A 9,380-nucleotide genomic window follows, 5' to 3' on the forward strand; every position below is an offset into this window, starting at 1 on the left:
AGATAAGGTGTCATATAATCATGTGAGGCCGATGTCGTTCTTGGAAAAATTCAATTTTGTGGTGAAACACAAGTCAGGAATGTCGAATTGGATGGCTGATGCGTTAAGCACTAGTACAAAAATACACTTTAATGACACGCAATGCGTGTCGTAAAATGATCAGACGACACGCAAATGCGTATCAAGGACGGCCTTGTCATAATGAAAGACGACACGCTTTTGCGCATCGTAAACTTACGATGCACATTTATGACGTTCCTTTATGACATGCAATGCGTGTCAAGGAATCCCCTGTCATAAAGGAAGACGACACGCCCTTGCGTGTCGTAACCGTACGACGCATGTTTACGACTCGCATTGCGTATCATTAAATCCATTGTCATAAATGAAGATGACATGCATTTGCGTGTCATAAATTTCAGCTACCAGTGACGATACACATTTACGATGTGTATTTACGATACACATTTACAACGTGAATACACATAATAAAAAAACAAATATACCAAAACATTCAATTTCATCTAAATGTCAAACAAGTTACCTAACATTACATGTCAAACAACACTACATGTTAACACTAATAACACTTAAAAACATGTTTTTTCCTGCATTTGGAGCACCCACTATTCCTATATCAGCAACCAACTTTAGGTCCAATTCCAACCGCCTGTAAAAGAACAACATTAGAAGTGATTATTGATTCAGTGTTATGGAAATTGATTGAATGATTTAAAATTTTGAAAGTGATCCTCGAGAGAACAGGTGCCTTAGCTTTGACAGCATGGAGATAATATTAGTAATAAGTTGGAAACAATATTAATATTTAATACCTTTCTCTGGGTGATGACCATCGATCAACCTTCCATCATAAAATGCCCTCCATATACTTTAGCAGATTTTGGAGCTCCTTTTAAAGTGAGTCCTCCGAATGTGTTCACCTTCACAAATAAACAAATAAACTTCATAAAGACTTGATAACTTGAACATAATGGCAAAAGAAATTGTTCATAAAACAAAGAAATCATGCAAGTTTTCTAAATATGTCTCAAGGTTCATCAAATGACTATTGTAGGGTAGCATTAAGCAAGTCAGATGTAAGTAACCATACTGAAAGTGTTAAGCTTTCTGGAGCTGTGATAATGTTTTATTCCAGGTCAGCATGTCATATAGAAAAATACTTACAAGTTACAAGGAAAGCATATAACTTATCATAGTCAAAGTAATCACATATTGACCACCAGATTCACCTGCAAAATAGCCCTATGCTTTAAATATGCCAGAAAAAAAAGTCATTAATCTATACACAATCAAGAAAACTATCTATATTAAATAGTCTCACTTTGGGTGAAGTAATCATTGGTTGTTTCCTTTTTTAACTTTACAGATCAACAAGAAACTCAACATAAACTAGCAGATAATAAGAAATAAAAAAAGACAAGAATGCCCTTGCTGCAGATTCTTTAATCGAAATATCCTTAGACCTAATAAAAATCCTTTATTTTTTCTCATTTTTCCTTTTTTATTCCAATAAAACAACCCTGGAGCTGAAACCCATAAAACATCTTGAAGCTTTTATGATGCAGAGGTAAAAATTACTGATCCAAATCTAATGCATGTCAGATCCAAATCTAATGCAGGTATGAGTTATCCAGATATGGTTTCTACTTGATATTGCGTGAATGCTATATTTTACATATGCCCTACAAAAAGAAGAAGCATGTTGTTATAGAAGAGACAAATTTACAATCAACTGGAACAACATTATTCTTATTCTAATTCCATAGTTCCCCAATATACACAGTTAGACATAGTTATCATTTCTAGTTGATTTTAACACAAATAAGAAATTAGTTGTCTCATATATATATATATATATATATATATATATATATATATATATATATATATATATATATATATATATATATATATATATATATATATATATATATAGCATAAATAACAAATAAGTCACTGCATAGTCATATACCTTCTTGTCTCTTAACTTCTTCCACAAACTGAGTTCCTCACGTTTCCGTCTTTTTCTCTGTGAAAGATATGATGCAAAGATATTGATCAAAAAGAAATCTCTTTATGTAAAGTTTTTACATTTTTAATAATTTAATCAATAAAAAGCAATTAATGTGTTATATATTATAAAAAAAGAGTGAGAAACTCACCGCCATCCACCTACACCTGAGAGCAACATCACGGACAGTTTTATTACGCAATGTGGCAAAGTGAACCCACTACAGCAAAATATATACTTGAACAAGGTCAAGGGAATAAATGTAATTTTTCTAATTTTGAAAATGTAACACAAAGTGAACCCACTAAAGCAAAATATATACTTGGGAAGTGCTTCCTCTAGTTTATGGCTGTAAGGAAGTCTTTAAATGCCTAATAAAGGGTTCTACAAAACATAATATACTCTTGGGTTCTTCCCTCTTGGGCCCTGTGATAGTGTTTGAACCTTATGTCTATTCATCAATAAAACACACAATACATTCAATTCTTGTGTAATTTCTATTTATCAGATATAAATGAAAAATAAGACAAATACAAATAACATATCCCTGTAATTGTACAAATTTACCATACTTTTCAAACAATATAACAGATCCATATGTGTGTGTGTTTGGAACTAAATCTAATATTTGAACTACATCCAAGCTTTTTCTGCTTTGTAAACAATGGTAGTGAGGGTGGTTATGGCAAAAATGTTGATTCTCTCTATAACATGTAAAACCCATAACAATGAAAAAGGAAATAATAAAATTAGAACTTTATCATGAAATCTATCAAGAGAGAAGAGAGAGAAAAAGGAGAGATTTTCAGCTTTACCTTTTCCAAGTTTGGTTAATTTTTATAAGAAACGAGAGAGAGATAGTGTGGTAATGGCTGCAAACAGAAGTGCTAGTGGTTTGTGTATGTGAGCGTTCGTAGTGGTATTTGGGTCTCTGTAGCTTGTTGAACGCAGATCAGGTGATCAATGAGTGCAAGAACTCAAAACCTTCTTCTAGAAAACATAAATCGAATTAGGGTTCTTATCTGGTATTATCGGAGGGATGAACCACCGCCACACACCAACACCTCCAAAATCTTGTACAAAAAAATTGAACGAAACCATACCAGATCGATGATGGTAGTTGATTCCAGATGAACCAATGGTTTAAATGTAAAAAACTAAAAATAAAGGTCAAGAAAAAAAGAACCTTTGCAAGGAACGTAGATTAGGGAAGAATGAGGTCGATAAACAATCAAACTTATGGTAATATTTCCCAACATATACCCAATTCATCAAGAAATCGAAAAACTTAATGATAAATGTAAAACATCATATCGAAAATCAAAGGATGATAGAGAGAGGAGAGAGAGCGGTAGAGAGAGAGACTTCGTTGTAATCCAGGAAGGATTTATGGCTGTAAGGAAGTCTTATAACAAGGAGGAGAGAGTGGTGGAGAGAGAGTGAATTCTGGAAGCTAATTGTTGGGTATTAGATGTTGCTTCGTTGGGCTTAAAATATTTAGTCCAACTTGTACACGGTTTTGGGACTGTTCATCCGTCTCATTTATTAAGGTTTATGTATTTATAGTGCATGCATGCACCGTAGGTTGATAACGCTTTTGAAGTTCTTTTGTAAACCCTAATCATGCTTTTGATTTGAAGTAATCTTTTGTAAACCCTAATCATTAAGCATACATTGATTCATTGCCGTGATCTTCTTTGTTTTCTGTTTTTGAATCTTATCGATCATTAAGGATTTTATCCCAACAATTGGTATCAGATGAGGAGATTGTGTAATTTATACGCATCCCTTCTGTTAAAAGAAGCTACTAGGGTTAATGTTAATATTGGATCCTGCTTAGTCGTCATCTCTAGGTTCTTGACGTTGTGATCTCAATATTACCCTAAAATTTTACACGTCTGATTCTTTAACAGGATGCAAAGATCTTGTCAAAATGTCGCACGACAAATCTCAGATCAATTCCATCAGCAGTATTGGGTCAACAACAAGGATTCTCATCCTCTTTCCCAGCGAATATGAAGTCTGGGCACTTCACTTTGAAGACTATATTCTAGGGTTAGAAGATAATGGTTATTTGATCTGGCAAGCTATCACTATTGGAGCTTTTGTTCACTCTGGAACAAAAAGGGAGATTAAAACTCAGTCTGATCTCAATCGACTTTTTCTTGATGTCAAGGAAGTTCCTCAAGATGAGAAAGAAAAACTGTAGAGCAACATCAAAGCAATGAGAATCATCATATTCGCATTACAGGCTGATACATTTCGTCTTGTTAGTTCTTGTGACACAACCAACGCCATATGGGAAAGGCTTAAAGAGGTTTAATCAACAGATGCAGATCTAGAGCATTCTACTCAAACGCTATTGCTCTCTGAATTTGGTGCTTTTGTGCAAAAGGCTGAAGCAAATCATAGTCAAATGTTTAATCGCTACAATCATCTTTTGAGTAGGATGACAAAACATGGCATTGGACATGAAATCATCGATCAAAAGGTAACATTTATGAATGGGTTAAGGTCTGAATGGATGGCGGTGGTATCAACGGTGAAAGCTCACGAGCAGTTCTGAAATTACATGAAAGCAAGGTGACTAAAGAAGCAAAAGTTGTGTCTAGCATGGGTACATTGGCTCTGGTTGCAAAGCGGAAGCAAATTGTTGAGGATGTAGATGAGATTAATCTTTCTGATATTGAGCTCTCAAATTAAGAGTTCCCTCTAATGGTATCGAATCCCAGAAGATTCGCAAAGAAGAAGTTTCCCTCCAAAAACCGAAACTGGCAGGGAAGCTACAATTCAGAAAAAGGGAAGGAAGAGAAAGTGAATAGCTTCCGGAAGGAAGAAGAAAAGAAAGAGAAATTGCTTGCAGGTGATTCAGGCTATGACTTCAACTATTGTCATGGCAAGAATCATTTGGCTAAAGAGTGCATGTTGAGGCGATTGAATGAGAAGAAAGAGGGAGAATATGATGAGGCCTATTATTTTTGCAAGCTTGGGGAAATCAAGCAGGAAAGAAAGCTGATGAATCGATGCCTGCTTTGATTGTACAGGGTAATAATGATGATGATGAATTCGGTGGAATGGAGGTATGGTCCACTGATTTAGAGGATGAAGAGGTTAGAAGACCCACTCATGGAATGAGCTTTGTGGCGAATGAAAAGGATTCGTAGATGGGCAGAAAGTGTTTTATGGTGACAAATGACGTGTCACAAATGCGAGGGTATGCAACAGATGGAGGACAAGACGAAGCGAATAGAAAAAAGGATGATAGCTGCTTCACTGCGAAGCCAATTCTTGCACAAATCAGCGAATGTGATCAGCTGATTAATAAGGTACATTCCATTCTTGAATCTCTTAATGTTCCTGTATCTAATTATGAAACTGAGTTAAACGATTTAAAATTCACCTTTTCAAGTATAAGTGAAAGTTTAAAACAAACTCGCCTAACAAACTCTAACATAACCGATCAAATCAGCAGGATGTCATCAAAAAGTGAGGAACGAAGGATATGGATAGAGAAGATATAGTCTGAGCTTTCTAGGTCTAGGGACGAGTCTATTTATGTACAGCGAGACAATTTAAAGATTTTAAAACAACGTAACATCTTTTGTTTGATTGCTAAGAGGCTTTATTTTAATATCACTTAATTGCATTTGGATTGTGAAGCTGGTAAGAAAATTCATAAAATGATCTTGCCATTTTTGGAATTAAAGGGAGATGAAATTGATGCTGATTGTTATCAATGTGAATCCATCTTCTCATCGGACGAAACCTCAGAGGCTTATAAAATTGGACTTGACAAAATTGACTCATATATTCAGTCTAAGGACCACAAGGACATGCTGAGACACTTACTCGATGAAAATGACAGGTTAAAGATCAAAATCGAAACTGTACATAAATTTGATTCATTGAGTTCGAAATTGAGTTCAGACAATAAATTAAATGTTGAAAATTTTTCTGAATTCGATGAGGACAGTTGAACGAGTGAAATATCTGTAGAATATGAGGTTGACTGCTCGTAGTTCCTTAAAAACGAACCTGAAAAAGCGAAGGATCTCATTTCAGAAAATTTGGTTGAATTCACAGGACATTATCAAAACAATCCAAAGGTTCTAAAGGAAGTTGCAACTATCTTTCCAAAGGTTCAAACGACACCTAACCAATTTTTTGCAATCAATGGAGTGTCTAAAGGTCAAACAGTTGAACTAACATCCTTAGTCGAAACTGATAATGTTGATGGGTGTGATGAGCACTTCTGGTCCACCCCGATTGACAATTTAGACGAAACAGTAGGTCTATCTGAGAAGACCTCTTGGAGAGTTAAATGGAGGTATGTAGCTGAACCTTTAAACAAGGTTAACACCACCTATGAAAAGGGAAGTTCAAGTGGAACCAAAGATAATCTCACCAGTAACTCCTCAGTTCAAGAAAACACTCATGTGCGAAAATCAAGGGCAAAAGCGAATGTTCACAAATCTCCTGAACAGTTCACATCACAAAAACGTCAACGAAACGCGAGATACTAAAAAAATATGCAGGAACGAAAGCAGTTTTGGAAGTCAAGAAATCCAAACTATGTTCACCATGAAAAGCGTTTCAATCCTCAAACGAACGTTGAATCAAATTCTAATTCTAAAAGCCAAAAATTCTCTTCAAACGCGAATCCAAAAGGCTTCTCATCTCATAAGTCTCACAACCCTTAGGATCCAAGACATACAATTCATCATCGATCTTCTGTCTCCAAACCATCCTATCCTTCAAACCATAAGTCATCCCCAAAAACACCTTCGTTTCCAAATCTGGAGTTACGCACTCTTCCACCTCCTCGCGACACGATAAAGGGAAGGCAAAGATAGTTTCAGAGTCCCACACTCCTTATAGATCTAAGGAGGAAGAGCGAAAGTTTGTTAAAAATCAAATTAAAAACAAACGAACTTGAAAGAAGCGAACCAGAAAGATAATCGTATCAAGGTTTTCACAATAAAGTAGAAAGACCAAACCACCTTAATAAAACGAACTTTTATGGTTGATCTTTCTATTGTTTATCCTGTTGTTGCAAAAGGCTCACAAGGACCCAAACACCTTTGGGTTCCTAAATCTTCTTAATTTTTGCAGATTATATGTGAAGAACAGTTTGACACTGAATGGTATATCGACAGTGGCTATTCATGTCACATAACATGAAGAAAAGAGAAGTTGAGAGAATACAGGGAACTGAAGAATGGTGGTCTCGTGAAGTTTGGGAATAATGCACTTGGGGAAATCAAAGGGTATGGCATGATAACGAATGGCGAATTCTCAATTCAGAAAGTGGCATATGTTGAAGGACTGCAACACAACTTAATAAATGTTTCGCAGTTAGTGGTTGGTACTGGGTTAAAGGTCTCGTTTGACGATGAAGGATCTGAAATTATTGAAAAGAAGTCTAAAACAGTGCTGCTTAAATCAAAACGCAAACGCGAGATGTATCCATTGAATATCAATCTGATACGAGGGAAGCCTTCTATCTGTCTACTCACTAAATCTTCTTTAGAAGATAGTTGGTTGTGGCATAGGAGATTTTCGCACCTCAACTTCAAAGATATCAACAAGCTAGTTCTTGGTGATCATGTGCGAGGTCTTCCTCTCTTGAAATATGACAAGGATCATCTCTGCGCTACCTGCGAAATGGGGAAGCAAAGCAGGAAAAGTCATCCAACTATAGTGAACACGAAGGTTCTTGAGCCACTCGAACTGCTTCACATCGATCTTTGTGGCCCATCTACAATCGAAAGCATCAGCGGTAACAAATATATTCTTATTATTGTAGATGATTTTTCACGTTTCACTTGGGTGTTCTTTCTTTACCAGAAATCTGAAGCAACTCCTAAGCTCCAAGACTTTATCAAGCAGATTGAGTTACAGCTGCCAATCTTTATGAAGAATTCATGCTTTTATTTGACGAACCAGAGAAGGCCATCACTTCTGAAGAAAAGGAAGCTAATAATAAGGTTGATGAATTGGAGAAGATAATTGATGATGCTGCAAAAGACATGCACAATCAGCCATCAACAACGAACATGCCTCAAGACACGAGCACTTTATTCCAGGGGGAGAACTCTAACTTCAATGCAAGTCCTCAGGGGGAGCAACCTACTCCACAAGAAATGAACACCTCATCACCGGAGGAGGGTTACACTTCGTCCCTTTCTCTTGATCCACCCACTGATTCGAATGACTCTCTTCTCACAATGTCTCTTGAACCTCCACTCACAGGAGATACTTCAATTCCTGAAGAAGAGGACCACTCGTCATTCGAGGGGGAGAATAAGGATGCGAATGACGATTCGGATGTTCAATCTGAATTCAAAGACGTGAATGCTGAACTAGATCCATCTTATGATCCAAATTACCCTCCGCTAACAAAATAGAACAAAGATCATCCAAAAACACAAGTGATTGGTGAATCATCTACAGGAGTTCTTACAAGATCTCAACAAAAAGCGAAACAGACTGCTCTATTCTCTCAAGTGGAATACGGCATGTTTAATTTGTTCATCTCCAAGATTGAACCTAAAACTGTCAATACTGCTCTTGATCACTCTGATTGGGTACATGAAATGCAAGACGAGCTCAATGAGTTCGAAAGATATAGGGTTTGGATATTGATTCCCACTCCAAAGGATGCATCTGTGGTTGGTCTAAAATGAGTGTTTCGCAACAAAATGGACAAATAAGGCAATGTGATAAGGAACAAAGCGAGACTCGTGGTTGAGGGATACTATCAGGAAGAAGGCATCGACTATGAAGAAACCTTCGCTCCGGTTGCAAGGTTGGAATCCGTTCACATCTTCTTGGCATATGCAGGGCACAAGAACTTCGAAGTATTTCAAATGGATGCTAAGTGTGCTTTCTTAAATGGAGAATTAGAAGAGACCATCTATGTGGAACAACCACCGGGTGTTGTGAATGAGAAGTACCCCGATCACTGCTATATATTGGACAAGGCAGTCTATGGTCTGAAGCAAGCTCCAAGAGCCTGGTATGAAACACTTACTCGCTTCCTTAAAATGTCTAAATTTAAACAAGGTTCGGTCGACCCAACCTTCTTTCGCAAGAAAGAGGGTGACCACTTAATGATCGTCTAAATTTATGTTGATGACATCATCTTTGGCTCTATGAATCCTAGCTTAACAGCTGAATTCATAAAGTTGATGGAAACTAAATTTGAGATGAGCTCTATGCGTCCGTCTAACTTTTAGTTGATGGAAACTAAATTTGACGACATTTTCATAAATCAAGAAGCATACACGAAGACCTTACTTTCTAAGTTCGGCATGATGGGAGACTCCAAAGTGAAGGTTCCAATGGC

General features: G+C 36.6%; 1 long non-coding RNA gene across 2 annotated transcripts; it reads right to left on the bottom strand.

Moving 5' to 3' along the window:
* Nucleotides 1-489: 489 nt before the first annotated feature.
* Nucleotides 490-3,498, bottom strand: LOC145160170 (uncharacterized). 2 transcript variants are annotated; one of them, XR_013738047.1, is made up of 5 exons: nucleotides 2,848-3,498; nucleotides 2,184-2,252; nucleotides 1,994-2,050; nucleotides 834-941; nucleotides 490-670 (listed from the first exon to the last, which is right to left on the bottom strand). It is a non-coding gene; the product is annotated as an uncharacterized LOC145160170 (long non-coding RNA). The 2 variants fall into 2 exon arrangements; XR_013738046.1 differs by having other exon boundaries at nucleotides 2,184-3,491.
* Between the last annotated feature and the right edge of the window lie 5,882 nt (nucleotides 3,499-9,380).

Source organism: Lactuca virosa, chromosome 2 (genome assembly GCF_052849685.1).
Source record: "Lactuca virosa cultivar CGN04683 chromosome 2, Lactuca_virosa_CGN04683_v6, whole genome shotgun sequence".
In the NCBI taxonomy this organism is placed as follows: Eukaryota; Viridiplantae; Streptophyta; class Magnoliopsida; order Asterales; family Asteraceae; genus Lactuca; species Lactuca virosa.